This window comes from Sitophilus oryzae, unplaced genomic scaffold (genome assembly GCF_002938485.1).
Source record: "Sitophilus oryzae breed Bouriz unplaced genomic scaffold, Soryzae_2.0 scaffold_882_pilon_pilon, whole genome shotgun sequence".
Taxonomy (NCBI): domain Eukaryota; kingdom Metazoa; phylum Arthropoda; class Insecta; order Coleoptera; family Curculionidae; genus Sitophilus; species Sitophilus oryzae.
Window position 1 is genome coordinate 1,054,261 of NW_022147508.1, and position 16,892 is coordinate 1,071,152.

Genomic DNA, 16,892 nt, shown 5'->3' on the forward strand with positions numbered 1-16,892 from the left:
TAATAACTATTTTGTCAACATATTTAATTTATGTCAATGATGACCAGTTTTGATAATTTCTATTCCAAATATCTCGAAACCCAATACTCGTAGCGATTTTTACCAAGAGACATTTTTTACGTAAAAAATGTCGTAAATGTATATTTTTTTACTCAGTAGTTTTATACAGGTACGGACAAAAAGTTATTACCGTTCAAACCAGTTAAAAATTATGTAGGTGGCGCCCTCTACTAGTAGGAGCCATATTAACATCAAAATCAAATTTCTTATGTCAAAAAACTTCTAGACACCAATTTTCATCCAAATATTGACGTTACTACAGAAATTATTTGGAAAAAAACGAAATAAAAATGAAACTTCTGCACCCTGTATCTCCGAAATTAAGCATTTTAGGACTTACATTTATACGAACTTTTTTACTTATTTTTATCTGCAGAATATGCTGCCGAAGTTTCTGGAATACAGTTCGGACCACCCTGTATACTTACTGTTGAGTACTTTTGGAGAAATTATGCATATTTAGCTATCTTATATTCGTTATTTCCATTTTCCTTAAAATTTTCCCATCATTTCATTTTTTATTCAACTTGACTAGACTATACATAATTATTCTAAAATTTCGATTACTTTTCCTGAGAATATAAATATTTTCTAATAAATATTAGAAAAAAGTTATTACTTATAGTTAATTTAGATGGTTGGTTTTTGTAAAACTTTTCAATATCAGGTAGGAGGTAGTGTGCGAACACAGTGCAAGCAGGTTTGCCGCTTACTGGTAGTCAGCGCCAATCTGGGCACCTATTCTTGACATCGTTCGCAACTTTGCGTATACGCATCACGTGTATTGTTATAAACAGGGTATCCCAGAAATAAGTGCAAGTATTTTAAAGGGTGGTAGATCTCGATAAAAGAAACATATTTTCTCTTTATCGTTTTTCAAATAAGTCCAAAATAATGGAGTTATTTTACTTTGAAAATTTCCAAAAAAAATATATTTTTTGCTAAAATTTTGAGAACCTTCTTCTTCATGTGCCTTCTCCTCATCGGAGGTTGGCGACGATCAATTGGAATTCCTCCCTGTCTTGAGCCAAACGGATAATTGCACTGGCCTCTCCTATATTAAACCACTGGCGCAAATTCCGCAACCAGGAAAACCGTTTACACCCGATGCCTCGTCGTCCTTCCATCTTTCCCTCAACGATCAGCTGTAGGAAACTATATTTGTTATTTCGAAAAATATGACCAAAATATGCTGCTTTTCGTCGTTTTATTGTAGTCAATAGTTCTTGGTCCTTACATATCCTTTCCAATACTTCGAGATTTGTTTGAGAACCACTGGATCTTTTCTGGATTTTCTTTCTTATAAATTTAATCTACTACCTATGTTGCCATATTACAAGAAATTATTTTTTTAAATAAAAACTAAAAAAAATTGCAAAAAAATTCCAAAAATATTTTCAAAAAATTCCGAATTTTCAAAAAAAAATATTTAGAAAAAACCTCATAGGCGTGTTTCTGGGGTTGAACTATACTACCAGTTAAGTTAAAATACTTGCACGTATTTCTGGGACACCCTGTATATGGTTACATAGTAGCGCCGCCTCGCGCTTATAACCTTGAAAAATTAAAGCGTGTTATCAAATCGGCTAGTTCACAGTGAAAGCAGGTAGGAGCCGTCAACCAGCGTTCATCGGCGTTCTCGCTTTTACCGGAACGAAAATTTATTTATTTCTGCTTTTGCAGGCGCCGACGGCGCACAGAGGGTATTAAGAACTAAAAGTTGGCCAAAATTATGTTTTATGATTTTTTTGCTTTTTTGCTAGTAATATTAATTATTAGAGGAGAGGGTGCTAATATGGAACCCCATTTTGTTTTTCCTACACAACATTTTTTCCTCTACTCTGAAACCCTTTCCACCGATCAAATAGGGCCATTCTGTGCAAAACCAAGCAACTGGATGAGGATGCTAGAACAAGAAAGTAATTTGTATATTATAGACGATATTTGAGCGAGGATGGGTGTTATAGGGTAAAGACTATTTCGTTTAAGAATCTATTTAAATGAATGTTTTTTTTTGCAGTGGCAAATATTGGCAAGATTTTTGTACATATTCCAAAGCTGGAGACTTTAAGCACTGAACGGATACTAATTTCCATGCGGAATATTGCCGAATAGTCTTACACCTTATAAAAATGCCTCTGATTTTTTAAATATGAAACATTATAAAGAAATAGAATAGAAGGAAACGTTTCAAAATAAAAATATGGCATAAAACAGGACTTTCCAGCTGGCTCTGTATCCATCATGACAGTTATTATAAACAATTTGCAAAAAAGCACTACAAACAATTCCACTATTTTATAATCTTAGAAATTTTCAGAATACACTCAAGATAATTCATACTTATAATTGAAATATATTATTTATTTGATAGTCAACTTACGACTTAAAAAAAGCTAATAAACGCGCTTACATTTAGTATTTATAGATTTGTATTCAGTTAAGATAAAAAATGAAAATAAAAATATTTCACTTTTGGCCAGGTTTATAGACCAAATACCCCTATGTGCGGGGCCGGCGCGGCGGGAGCGGCGTTTGGATATGGTTAGCTTAGTTAATCAGGTAAATTTCCTCTTAATTAACTACTTCCGAACCCTGCTCGCATCTCCGAAAAAGCCATATAACAATACACGGCATATACGCAAAGTTACGCATCACGTGTATTGTTATATGGCTTTTTCGGAGATGCGAGATGTGAGCGATATGTGGTGAAGAATAGGTCCCCAGAGACGGCGCTGGTTGTCGGAAAGCAGAAACCTGCCTCCACTATGTTCGTACCCGTAGACTAGACCATTTTTTGTCTTTCTAGCAGGCTACCTTTTAACAGTCCTATTCAAAAGCAATTTTATTTACATTTAGAATAGAGCAATTTAGATATATCCTAATATTGCCTGTTTATTAAAAACGATTAAGAAAAAAAAAAGAATATTGCATCTAAATGCGCCCTTATTTGAAATATGGGTAATTATCACCAAGTATACGGCCTTATAAATATTTATGAACAGGTAGAGTGGTGGTTCGTTCAGTTTAAAACTTTATTCAACCAGCGCTCGTCGTGTTGGTTAGTAGTAGTTCTTGCCAAGAGTGAAAGTGACCAAAAGTTTTGTTTCTTAGGGGTGTCTAAAGTGAAGTTATATGGATGACAAACAACTTACGCGGAATATTTATTATTAGTAATTGTCCAAGAATTGTAAGTTTAATAATTTTATTTTTTAAACATTTTTTTTATTTTATTATTTTTTTTATTGTATTACTATTATTTTTTTTTCTTTTAATTTATATTACTATTTTTAAAATCCGAACATTTCTATCAGTATATCGCTGGAGAAAATTTGCCTCAAATATTTTTAAGGAATAAATATTAGGCCTACAAGTAAATTAGGTATACACATTACAGTTTTTGCTTGTTCTAAAATAGCTAATCCCGTTTATTCTTCTACAAATTTCTATAACGTTTAAAAGAAAAATAAAAAAATTAAACGTGTTTCTACGGTATATTTTCATTCTTTGACAAATGGTTTTTACTATATAATGTTGATTAACGTCATATATATTTGCTATTTTAAAATGTTTAATTAATAATATCTATCTATCAAATAATGAACACCTAAAAAGATATCACCATAGAAACCTTATGATTTTCAGCAATTTGAACTTGGGAAAAATTCGACTAAAGTTTCACATTTTTTTTATTTTTCTTTATAACGGTATGAAAATTTTGAGGAGTATAAACGGGATTATTTATATTGTTAATTTTTCTCTTTATCATATTAAAACAGCTCAAAATATGACGTTAATCATAATTAATAATATCCATCTATCAAATAATAAAAACATGAATATAATATTACCATAAAAACGCGTTATGATTGTTGGGAATTTCAACTATAGTTTTATTATTTTTTTTTGTTTTTCTTTGAAACAGTATGGGAATAAACAAGATTAACCATTTTAGAACAAGAGACAACTTTTATGGAATAAACTTTTACTTCAAAAACCTCTTTGACAGATTTCAATACCTCGACGAAATTTAACAAAAAAAAAACTAAAATATCTACGGAATTATTTTATTACTCTAATATTTCAATAGCTTTCTCTAATTTAAGAAAGATAAATTAATAAGGAATTTATTAATAGTTCCTTAAATAAGGAAATATTAATGACCTGTCTCGTTTTTGTTCGAAATTTTGAAAGTTCTACCCATTGTTTATTATCCTATATCTTATATTCAATTGTAATTGGAACTAATATGGATAGACCATTTTCTCTCTTTCTCACAGGCTGTCATTTACAATCCTATTCAGAAAAGCTCTAGAGCTCTGTTCAGGTCATTTTATTTGCACTTATAATACAGGTAATTTAGAATTACCCTACTATTGTCTGTTTATTGCCACCGATTAAGTAGTTGGCTGGCCAATTATCACAAAGTAAATGGCATAATATACTCTAAAAGTTTAGTCTCAAAGTTTATTCGAGTAACGCTCGTCGTGTCAGTAGTACGGTACCTTGTCAAGAGTTAAAGCACCGAATATTAACTAATTAATAAACTGTGGTAAAAGTGATCTAAAATTTTGTCCCGGAAGCGTGCCCAAAGTGAAGTGTAAAACAAGATAATTCACAAGAAATTCACGCGGAATCTATATTAGAAGGGAATCATTTATCTGTAATACCTGTCCAAAACAGTAAGTGTATCATTTTAGTTTTCTTTTAACAAATTTACTTTTTCACGTAAGTTGTCCTATGGATTTTTTTTAATCAGAGGAGGTTAAGCTTGGCACAGTTAAATGTTGTTTTTTTTAAATTTCTGACGATGGGTAAAATAAGATTAATTAAAAATATAAATCTTTTGAAAAACTAGATGTCCAAGTAGCAAATAATATCTATTAATATAACAAAATGTACATTTAGGACAATTTGACTCAGTGGCAATGTCACTAGAAGCAATTGTGCTAGAATATTTTTATAAAATATATAATATTAAGTATACAAGTAAATTAGGTGCAAATTATAATTAGCTATATCCAGTCAGTAGATACCCACCATTTGTAGATACTTCTACTTGTACCTAACATTATATAGAGTTTAAAAATGCACATTAAAATCTAAAATAATTATTGCTTTGGTCTAGTATTCAATATAATCGATATAAATTTCAACTTTATAATAATATTTTAACCAAGTTGTTCTTAGCCACATTACTATTTTCTCAGTTTTTAAGACATTTCTTAAGTGTACTTTTTGTTCTATACGTCATTTTCAGTGGGACACACTGTATTTAAAATATGCAAATATTTTGAAAACTTTAAAACAATTTCTTAAAATTTACAATTGAAATTTTATTATGGATTGTAGGGCAAATATATACAGGGTGTTTCAAAAAATCGTGTGCCATCTCTCGTAAGGAGGTTCCTCGCGAAAAAATAACATTTATTTTTCAATACAACATGGTGTCCGATTCTGTTTTGTTTCGTAGCTATAGGATTTAAAAGTCTTTATTTTGTTTATTTATTATAATTTTTGTGTAAGTGCTTTTCACGATTCGGATGAAATTTGGAGGGTAAAAGTTAACATGAGTGCTACATATCGTAATCCTAAAAAAATGTCGACAGATTCACCAGGGACGTGCAATCACGTGGGTTATCAATGGAATATTCTTCGAAAAAAAAGCATGTGCAATACTGACTTTTTTTTCCTTTTAATTGCCAAAATTGAATTAAGACAAATTAATTAAATTGCGTTTGGTTTGGTTTGGACTCATATCAAGACACAATTTTTAATCAGAGTTTAAACGTCTAAACAATCTTGCTAACAAGATAAAAAAGTGAGCGGCGCACATATTTTTTAGAAACTTATTGCAATGGTAACCCATACGCACACCCCTGGTAAATTTGTCGACACTTTTTTAGCTTTAAAATATGTCGAACTTATAGTTACTTTTACCCTCATAATTTAATTCGAATCGCTAAGACCACTTGGAAGAAAATTATAATAAATCGAAAAAAGGTCAACATACTAACCCCCTGTAGTTACGAAACAAAGCAGAATCGAACATATGTTAATAGGAAAGATAAATTTTATTTTTAGGAGAGGAATCTCATCACGAGAGATGGAACATGTTTTTTTAAACACTCTGTGTAAAAAGTTTTAAAATATAATTATTTATTGTTCATACTACGTTTATGTAAAACTGTAGATAGGTACGTTAAAATAAAAATAAAACACTAATTCATCACAATACACGAAAACACTTTACTTTTAACACTGGACGAACGTTTCGCACAGGGTAACATCATCAGCAGATAATTATTAAAAATAGTTCTTATTTATAAAAATTTTATGTCCATAATTTTTATTTATAAAAAAATTATTGAAACCATTTTTAATCATCTACTGATGCATGCGCGCCGAGTGTTAAAAGTAAAGTATTTTGTGATATTGAGGTTAATTAGTGTTTTATTTTGCTGTTTTAACATCAGAGGTTCCAACCCTCAACTGTAATGTAATTCCTAAAAAACAAAACTATTAATTTAGAAGATAATTATGGTTATTTAAAGTAATATTTTAAGTATCAAGATATCATAGTTATATTGTAAAGTATTTCATTATCTACAATCATGTAATTGTTACAATTCATGTAAATTGTTACAGTTCCTAAAAAACAAAACTATTAATTTAGAAGATAATTATGGTTATTTAAAGTATTATTTTAAGTATCAAGATATTATAGTTATATTGTAAAGTATTTCATTATCTACAATCATGTAAATTGTTACAATTTTTAAAAATGAGGAACAAATTTAAAATTTCAATAAATGCTACCAAAATGATAATTTGTCCGGTATAGCATATTATGTAGTTAAAATAACTATTGTAATTTAAATCAAATCAAAATTTGACCCAAAAAGATAGGGTAAAAGAAAATTCATATTGAACACTGGTCACATTTAAAAGCAATTGACTCCTTTATTTTAAATAGAACGACCGGTATATTATTTTCAATACTCAATGGAGAATTCATATATCTTCAGAATACTATTAAGGTTGCTCACAAAATTTCATTACAATACAAATTGTCGATCTCCATGGAGCCTCCGCGTCGTATGAGAGGCGCCACCCTGTATACCATAAGGATACCATTTTGTTTTTATGAACAGTTCTAAGATTATTACTGCATACGTTACAGATGGCAGAATTAGATTATTATTATGCTTTTTTATAGATGAGAAAACTTTGAGCATTTTATTAGTTACTAGACGCTTTCGTTTTGGCATTATTTATTTTTTTTTTATTGGTAAAATTAAATATTCCACGTTATATATTAATAGTTCCAGAGAAATTTACTAATTGCATATACGGTTACCATAAGCAAAAGTCTGTCCAACGAGTCAGGGAATATTAATCTACGTAACCGCGTACTAATACGACATTCAAAAAAATGGCGGAAAATACAATTTACTAATAAATTAAAATGACTGGCACAACTGTTACAACTGTCAACAAAATAAAAAAAAGAATGCACAATTCAGATTCACTGGTGTACCAAAAACGAAAAGATTGAAAAGCATATTCTTGTCCCAATACTATACAATTTCATATTTTGTCGATGTTATGATATTTGTTGGTCAAGTAACAACAAATATCAGTACAAGTAAGTATTTCTTTAACAGAAATACTGCATAAACTACACTACATTTAAAAAAATTATTCTTAAATGAAGGACACCTATGTATTTTTGTTGATAGAGTTTGGTCACTTGATCTCTGATGAAACTGTTCTTGTTGTAAATAATAACAATAAAAAAGATCTTGTCGTAAATAATAACAAAGTATCTTGAAAGAAGCCTGACTTAAACGCATATTATATAGATTTAACAACATAGATATATAAAGATTGTTTAACATTTTAATATTATACAAATTTGTATTATAATTTCTAAATCATCTCTATATTTTGTTTCAAGTAAAAAAAATCAGGTCTAAAGCATCATTTTTTAAAATTCCGTTCCAACTTTGTTATTCCAGTATAAAACAAAAAAGGAAAAAGTGAATAAAATCTTTCATATACAAAAAAATGACTTGCATGTATTAGCTCAATAAAATAATATCACAGTTCAACGCAAGATTATTATATAATTTACTTATATAGGTGCATAACTGGTGATAGCGTTAACTATAAAGATAATTTTAAAGCTGTAACAGTTTTAACATTGAAATTTGGACATTGTTTATGAATCGCTTTTTAATAATAAATAATTATATATAATAAATTATGGTGTTTCAGTTCCTCCCACATTCCCCTCCCCATTCCAGTGACAAAAGCTCTAAATTATGGAATATTTATAGCACTCTGGAGAAGCGGTGGTATGTCTCTGGCTAATGTTGTTTTAGGAATGCTTTTTTTTGCACCACGACAAAGGACAAACGTCTTGACCACAAAAGAATTTGTGTTCATAATTCCAAGATGGCCGACCCCACCAAAAGAAAGTACAGGTTTTATTGCAAACAAAAAACAAAAAAAAGTTTTATTGCAAAAAAAAATTATTGTTTTTTATTGCAAACTAAGAAGCTGTTTGCTGTCTTCTGGCTGTTATTTTCTCTTGCTTGTTATGTCCGACCAGTAGTGAAAATAAAAATATATATTTATGTTCCTAAATGCACACATTTTTCAGTTATAGTAATCGTCTTTGTCAGTCTCCTTATCAAGAATGTGTCCTATACAGTATCATATTTTGATTCTTGTGTATCTTGTGCATGTGCTCATGTTGATGAAATAATTGTAAAACTTATTAAATAAAACATTAGCAGAAAACATAATTATACATTTTGAAAATGTATATTATAATTTCTACAATCACAAACATGTAATATCGGAGAAATACTATTGAAGAGAATCTGAAGATCATGAGGTAGTAAAATGTTCTGAGGAGTTGTGATGGGCCTCGTGATGGAAAATTACTATCTCCATTATTTGTGCAACATGGCTTTTCTTCTTCATATAGGCAATGTTCAGGTACACATTTGCAGCTATATTGTCTTGTCTTGTCTCGGTTTTGGCTTTGCTACTGGGCAATTGCCAGACGCAGATGCAGCTATATTAATCGTCTTTGTCAGCCTCCTTATTAGAAATGTGTCTTTAGTGCATCACATTTTGATTATTGTGTATTTTGTGCATGTGATCTTGTACGTGAAATAATTGTAAAAGCGTATAAAATAAAACATTAACATTATTATACATGTTGACCATGTATATAATTTCTACAATCACAAACCTGTAATATCGCAGAAATACTATTGAAGAAAATGCAGAGATCATGAGGTAGTAAAATTTTCTGAGTAGTTGCAATGGGCCTCCTGATGGAAAATTTCCATTTGTGCAATATGGCATTTCTTCTTTATATAGGCAATGTTCAGGTACACATTTGCAGCTATATTAATCGTCTTTGTCAACCTCCTTATTAGAAATGTGTCTTTAGTGCATCACATTTTGATTAGGTATTGTGTATTTTGTGCATGTGATCTTGTACGTGAAATAATTGTAAAAGCGTATAAAATAAAACATTAACATTATTATACATGTTGACCATGTATATAATTTCTACAATCACAAACCTGTAATATCGCAGAAATACTATTAAAGAAAATGCAGAGATCATGAGGTAGTAAAATTTTCTAAGAAGTTGCAATGGGCCTCCTCATGGAAAAATTTACATTATTTGTGCAATATGGCTTTTCTTCTTCATATAGGCAATTTTCTGGTACACATTTGCAGCTAGAATAATCGTCTTTGTCAGCCTTCATACTTCTTCTGAAATGTGTCTTTAGAGCATCACATTTTGATTATTGTATGTTTTGAGGATGTGCTGCTCTTCCACGTAAAATAATTGTAAAACCGTATAAAATAAAATATTAACAGAAAACATTATTATACATGTTAAAGAAAATCCAAAGATCATGAGGTAGTAAAATGTTCTGAGGAGTTGTGATTTGCCTCCTGATGGGAAATTATTCTCTCCATTATTTGTGCAATATGACTTTTCTTCTTCATATAGGCAATTTTCAGGTACACATTTGCAGCTATATTAATCGTGTTTGTCAGCCACCTATCAGAAATGTGTCTTTAGAGCATCACATTTTGATTATTGTGTATTTTGTGCATGTGCTCTTGCACATTAAATAATTGGAAAAGCGTATGAAATAAAACATTAAGAGAAAACATTATTATACATGTTGACCATGTATATCATTTCTACAATCACAAACCTGTAATACCACAGAAATACTATTTAAGAAAATGCAAAGATCATGAGGTAGTAAAATGTTCTGAGGAGTTGTGATGAAAAATGATGGAAAATTATTCCTGATGGAAAATTATTATCTCCATTATTTGTGCAATATGGCCTTTCTTCTTCATATAGGTAGACAATTTTCAAGTACACATTTTCCAGCAATATTAATCTTCTTTGTCAGTCTCCTTATCAGGAATGTGTCTTTAGAGCATCACATTTTGATTATTGTGTATCTATTGAAGAGAATACAAAGATCATATCATGATGTTGTAAAACGTTCTGACGAGTTGTGATAGGCCTTGTGACGACAAATCATTATCTCCATTATTTGTGCAATATGGCTTTTCTTCTTGACATAGGCAATTTGTAGGCACACATTTTTCAGTTATACAAATCGTCTTTGTCAGCCTCCTTGTCAAGAATGTGTCCTTTAGATTATCACATTTTGATTCTTGTGTATCGTGTGCATGTGAAATCATATCGTATGTGCATATCTCCTGCACATGAAAAATTGTAAAAGCAGATAAAATAAAAGGTTAACAGAAAACATAATTATACATGTTGACTATGTATATAATTTCTACTACGATAAACATGTATTATTACAGAAATACTATTGAAGGAATCCAAAGATCATGAACTACTAAAATATTCTGAAGGATTGTGATGAGCCTCGCGATGAAAATTATTATATCCATTATTTGTGCAATATGTTTTTTTTTCATATAGGCAATTTTCTGGTACACATTTTAGTTATATAAATCGTCTTTGTCAGCCTCCTTATCAAGAATGTGTCCTTTAGAGCATCACATTTTGATTTGATTCTTGAATTGATTCTTGTGTATCTTGTGCATCTAAAACCATATCATATATGCATATCTCCTGCACATGAAATAATTGTAAAAAGATATAAAATAAAACATTAACAGAAAACATAATTATTATACATGTTGACTATGCTATAAATCCTACTATGATAAACATGTAATATTACAGAAATACTATTGGAGAGAATCCAAAGATCATGAGGCAGTAAAATGTTCTGATGAGTTGTGATGGGCATCTCGTGTTGAAAAATCATTATCTCCATTATTTGTGCAAGACAACTTTTCTTCTTTACTTAGTCAGTCTCCAGGAAGACATTTTTCAGTTATTTTAATAACTTTATAGTCTTTAACACACTCTTTATCAAGAATGGGTCCTCTCGGTTATCACATGAATGACAAATCATCATCTCCATTTTTTGTGCAATACGACTTTTCTTCTTTACATAGGCAGTTTGTATGCACACATTTTTCACATCCTCCTTATCAAGAATGTATCCTTTAGAGCACCATATTTTGATTCTTGTGTATCTTGTGCGTGTAAAATCATAGCATATGTGCATATTTCCTGCACATGAAACAATTGTAAAGGCGAGCTGTGATGGGCCTTGTAACGACAAATCATCATCTCCATTATTTGTGCAATACGGCTTATTTTCTTGACATAGGCAGTTTCCATGCGCATATTTTTCTGTTGTATTAGAAGTCTTTGTCAGACTACTAATCAAGAATGTGTCCAGTAAAGCATCACATGTTAATTCTTGTGTGTCCTGTACATGTGCTACTGCACATAAAATAATTGTAAAAATATACAAAAGAAAACATTAACAGAAAACATTATTATATGTGTTGACCATGTACATATCGCAGAAATACTATTGAAGAGAATCTAAAGGTCATGAGGTAGTAAAACGTTCTGACAAGTTGTTATGGGCCTCGTGATGAATAATTGCCATTTTCATTATTTGTTCAATACGAGCTTTCTTCGTTACATAGGCAGTTACCAAGCACACATTTTTCTATTGCATTAAAGACCATTCTCAGCCTCCTTATCAAGAATGTGTCCTTTAGAGCATCACATTTTGATTCTTGTGTTAGTTACGATTGAAGAGAACATAAAAATGATGAGTTACTAAAACGTTCTGACGAGTTGTGATGAGCCTTGTGATGACAAATTATCATTTCCATTATTTGTACAATACGGTTTTTCTTCTTGACATAGGTAGCTTCCATGCACACGTTTCTCTATTGTATCAATGGCCTTTACCATCCTCCTTAGCAAGAATATGTTCTTTAGAGTATCACATTTTAATTTTTGTGCATGTACTCCTGTACTACTGCCCATAAAATAACTGTAAAATCATATAAAATAAAACATTAACCGAAAACCCAATTATTCAAATTGACTATATATAGTCCCAAGCAGCATTTGGACGTCGGGACAACGTTGTGTCACGCGACCAAACGTCGGGGCGCAACGTGGGCACAACCTCGTGCCAACCCTAGTCTGCACTAGTTTGGAGAATAATTTTTGGGTCGAAACGACATTGGATACCGACGTTGGCTAGAAGCCTAATTTAGTACAAACTGCAACGTTGTTTAAAATCCTAATTCAGAGAAATACAAAACTAATATGGCGTCTAAGTCGCGTTTTATCCTAAATTGGGATAATTATAGTAAAAATATTATTTTTATGATTTAGTTAGAGACATATGTCAGATGGCAGTGAAGGAAAACAAAAGAAAAGTATTTAAGTGTGGAGGATGTTTGAAGATCATAATTATTAAAACAGGTAACCAGTAAAACCGACTCTGTAACTCGTTACCCAAGGCAAAAAAGTTAAACGCAAACAACTTTATTGATAAATGTATTGTTTCTACTTTGAAAAATACTAATGGGCCTTAAAATTAAAGAAGTTTTAAAAATTTTCTTTTTTTTTTAGTAAAATGAGAATAATTTATTCGCAGTCGAAAAAATTGTTTCCGCGTGTTTTTTAGGGTCAAATATTTCAAGTTAATGTATTCAAAAAGCAGGAATTGCTATTTTAGGAACGAAACATTTTCTTATTTAACAACATGGCAGCTTTCACTTTGTTGTTTTGGAGATTAAGATGGAGTAGTTCGAGTAGTCGCATACTGGACTAATAAAGTCGCAGTTCAGCCTTAACAGGTAGTATACTAGTCGCAAGATTGCCTAATTTAGTCATCCTAGAGTCTAGCTTGTGCCGCCCTCTATAATCTAAATAAACGAGGGAGTGGATAAACTATCGGTAATATATGCCGATGTATATTTAAATTTAGTTTTATATGTACCTTTCTTATGTCCCATTTTAAATAAGTTTTTTTTATAAAAACAAAAACAGCACTGAACTGTCTGACTGAACAGAACAATGAAGTGAAAATTTAAGATTTAAGGTTATGGTTCAATACAGTTGCAAAAAGGTAGTGACTCGACGTCCTACCAACGTAAGAATAAGGAAATCTAAACAACGTTGGAATTAGTAAAACAGACTACGTTTGCATAACGTTGGAATAGGTCCTGTAACTGACGTCGGTAAACTCTATATTGTCCAACGTTGTAACTACGTTGTCAGAATCACCTAAAGATCACTTAAGCAAAAAAGGTTACAAGACAACGTTTATTCGACGTCAGAGAAGCTTCTACTTTGCTGTAGTACTAGTCCAACGTCGGCAAAACGTTATAAATACGTTTAAATTTATTTTAATACCCAAGGTAGGGAGCTAACTATTTTTTGTAACTAATGCAACGTTGTGTTTAGTAAACATGTGGTCGCAAGTCGTGAAAATGCTACTTGGGGTGTTTCTCCAAACATAATCGTGTAATATACCAGAAATACTATTGAAGAGAATCCAAATATTATGAGGTAGTAAAACCTTCTTACGAGTTGTGATGGGCCTCGTAATGACAAATCGTCATCTCCATTATTTGTGCAATACAGCTTTTCTTCTTGACATAGGTAGTTTGTATGCACAGATTTTTCAATTTTACTAATCTTCTTTGTCAGTATCCTTTAAAGCATCTCATTTTGATTCTTGTGTATCTTGTGCATTTCACTTTTTTGTTGACTATGTATATAATTTCTACGATGATAAACAGAAATACTATTGAAGAGAATCCAAAGATCATGAGGTAATAAAATGTTTTGAAGAGTTGTGATGGGCTTCGTATAGGCAATTTTCAGGTATATATTTTTCAGTTAGATTAATCGTCTTTGTCAGCCTCCTTATCAAGAATGGGTCTTATCAAAAATGAGTCTTTGTCAGACTCCTAATCAAGAATGTGTCTTGTAGTGCATCGCATTCATTCTTTTGTGTCCTGTGCATGTGCTCCTGCACATAAAATAATTTAACTGAAAACATAAAGACACGTTGACCATGGATATAAATTCTACAATTACTAACATGTAATACCGCAGAAATACTATTGAAGAGAACCTAAAGGTCACGAGGTAGTAAAACGTTCTGACAAGTTGTTATGGGCCTCGTGATGAATAATTACCATTTTCATTATTTGTTCAATACGAGCTTTCTTCGTTACATAGGCAGTTACCAAGCACACATTTTTCTATTGCATTAAAGACCTTTCTCAGCCTCCTTATCAAGAATGTGCCCTTTAGAGCATCACATTTTGATTCTTGTGTACATATTGAAGAGAACATAAAAATGATGAGTTACTAAAACGTTCTGGCGAGTTTTGACGAGCCTTGTGATGACAAATCATCATTTCCATTATTTGTACAATACAGCTTTTCTTCTTGACATAGGCAGCTTCCATGCACACATTTCTCTATTGTATCAATGGCCTTTACCATCCTCCTTAGCAAAAATGTGTTCTTTTGATTTTTGTGTATGCACTCCTGTACTACTGCCCATAAAATAACTGTAAAATCATATAAAATAAAACATTAACCGAAAACCTAATTATTCAAATTGACTATATATGTATAGTGTTTCTACAAACATAATCGTGTAATATACCACAAATACTATTGAAGAGAATCCAAAGATTATGAGGTAGTAAAACGTTCTTACGAGAGTTGTGATGGGCCTCGTAATGACAAATCGTCATCTCCATTATTTGTGCAATACAGCTTTTCTTCTTGACATATGTAGTTTGTATGCACAGATTTTTCAATTTTACTAATCTCCTTTGTCAGTATCCTTTAAAGCATCTCATTTTGATTCTTGTGTATCTTATGCATTTCACTTTTTTGTTGACTATGTATATAATTTCTACTATGATAAACAGAAATACTATTGAAGAGAATCCAAAGATCATGAGGTAGTAAAATGTTTTGAATAGTTGTGATGGGCTTCGTATAGGCAATTTTCAGGTATGTATTTTTCAGTTAGATTAATCGTCTTTGTCAGCCTCCTTATCAAGAATGAGTCTTATCAAAAATGAGTCTGTGTCAGACTCCTAATCAAGAACGTGTCTTGTAGCGCATCGCATATTCATTCTTTTGTGTCGTTGACCATGGATATAAATTCTACAATTACTAACATGTAATACCGCAGAAATACTATTGAAGAGAACCTAAAGGTCACGAGGTAGTAAAACGTTCTGACGAGTTGTGATGTGCTTCGTGATGAATAATGACCATTTCCATTACTTGTGCAATTCGAGTTTTCTTAAGCAGTTACATAAGCAGTTACCAAGCACACATTTTTCTGTTGCATTAAAGGCCTTTCTCAGTCTTCTTATCAGGAATGTGTCTTTAGAGCATCACATGTTGATTCTTGTGTGTCTATTGAAGAGAATCTAAAAATCATAAGTTAGTAAAACGTTCTGACGAGTTGTGATGAGCCTTGTGATGAGAAATCATCATCTCCATTATTTGTGCAATACGGCTTTTCTTCTTTACATAGGCAGTTTCCAGGCACACGTTTTTCAGTTATATTAATCATCTTTAATGGCCTCTTCAAGAATGTGTCTTCTAGGGCATGACACTTTGATTATTGTGTATCTATTGAAAATAATCCGAAAATCATGCAGTAATAAAATATTCTGACTAGTTGTGATGGGCCTCATGATAATAAATCATATCTCCATCATTTGTGCAGTACGGACAAATGTTTCTCTTCTTGACATAAGCAGTTTCCATTCACATTCACACGTTTTTTGTTGTATTAGAGTTCTTTGTCAGCCCCCTTATGAAGAACCTGTCCTTTATGTAATATTACAGAAATACTATTGAAGAGAATCCAAAGATCATGGGGTAGTAAAATGTTCTGAAGAATTGTGATGAACTTCGTGATGGAAAATCAAAATCTCCATTTGTTATGCAATACGGCTTTTCTTCGTTACATAGCCAGTTTCCATGCACACATTTTTCAGTTATGTTGTAGCGTTTTTTAAACAACTACCACTGCGAACGGCAGCTTTTCATCGGAGAGCAGTCGTGAATAAGGTATTTCACTGGAAAGAAAACTAATTAATAACAATAAACCAAAGAAATAGATATTGGGCGCCAGGCATGTACAGAGAAAGAAAACACAGTTGTATAATACTTAAAACTAATGACTATATTTATTCATGATGAATTCTGATGGTAAATAGCCATTGTACAATTTTAATAATTATTATAGTGGTTATTTGTTGAGTAAAACTATGTATGTAAATAATATTAAATACGTTCTATGAAAAGACTATGAAAAAATACAATGCGTGTAACGTTATAGAAAATATAAGAAAAGTAGCAT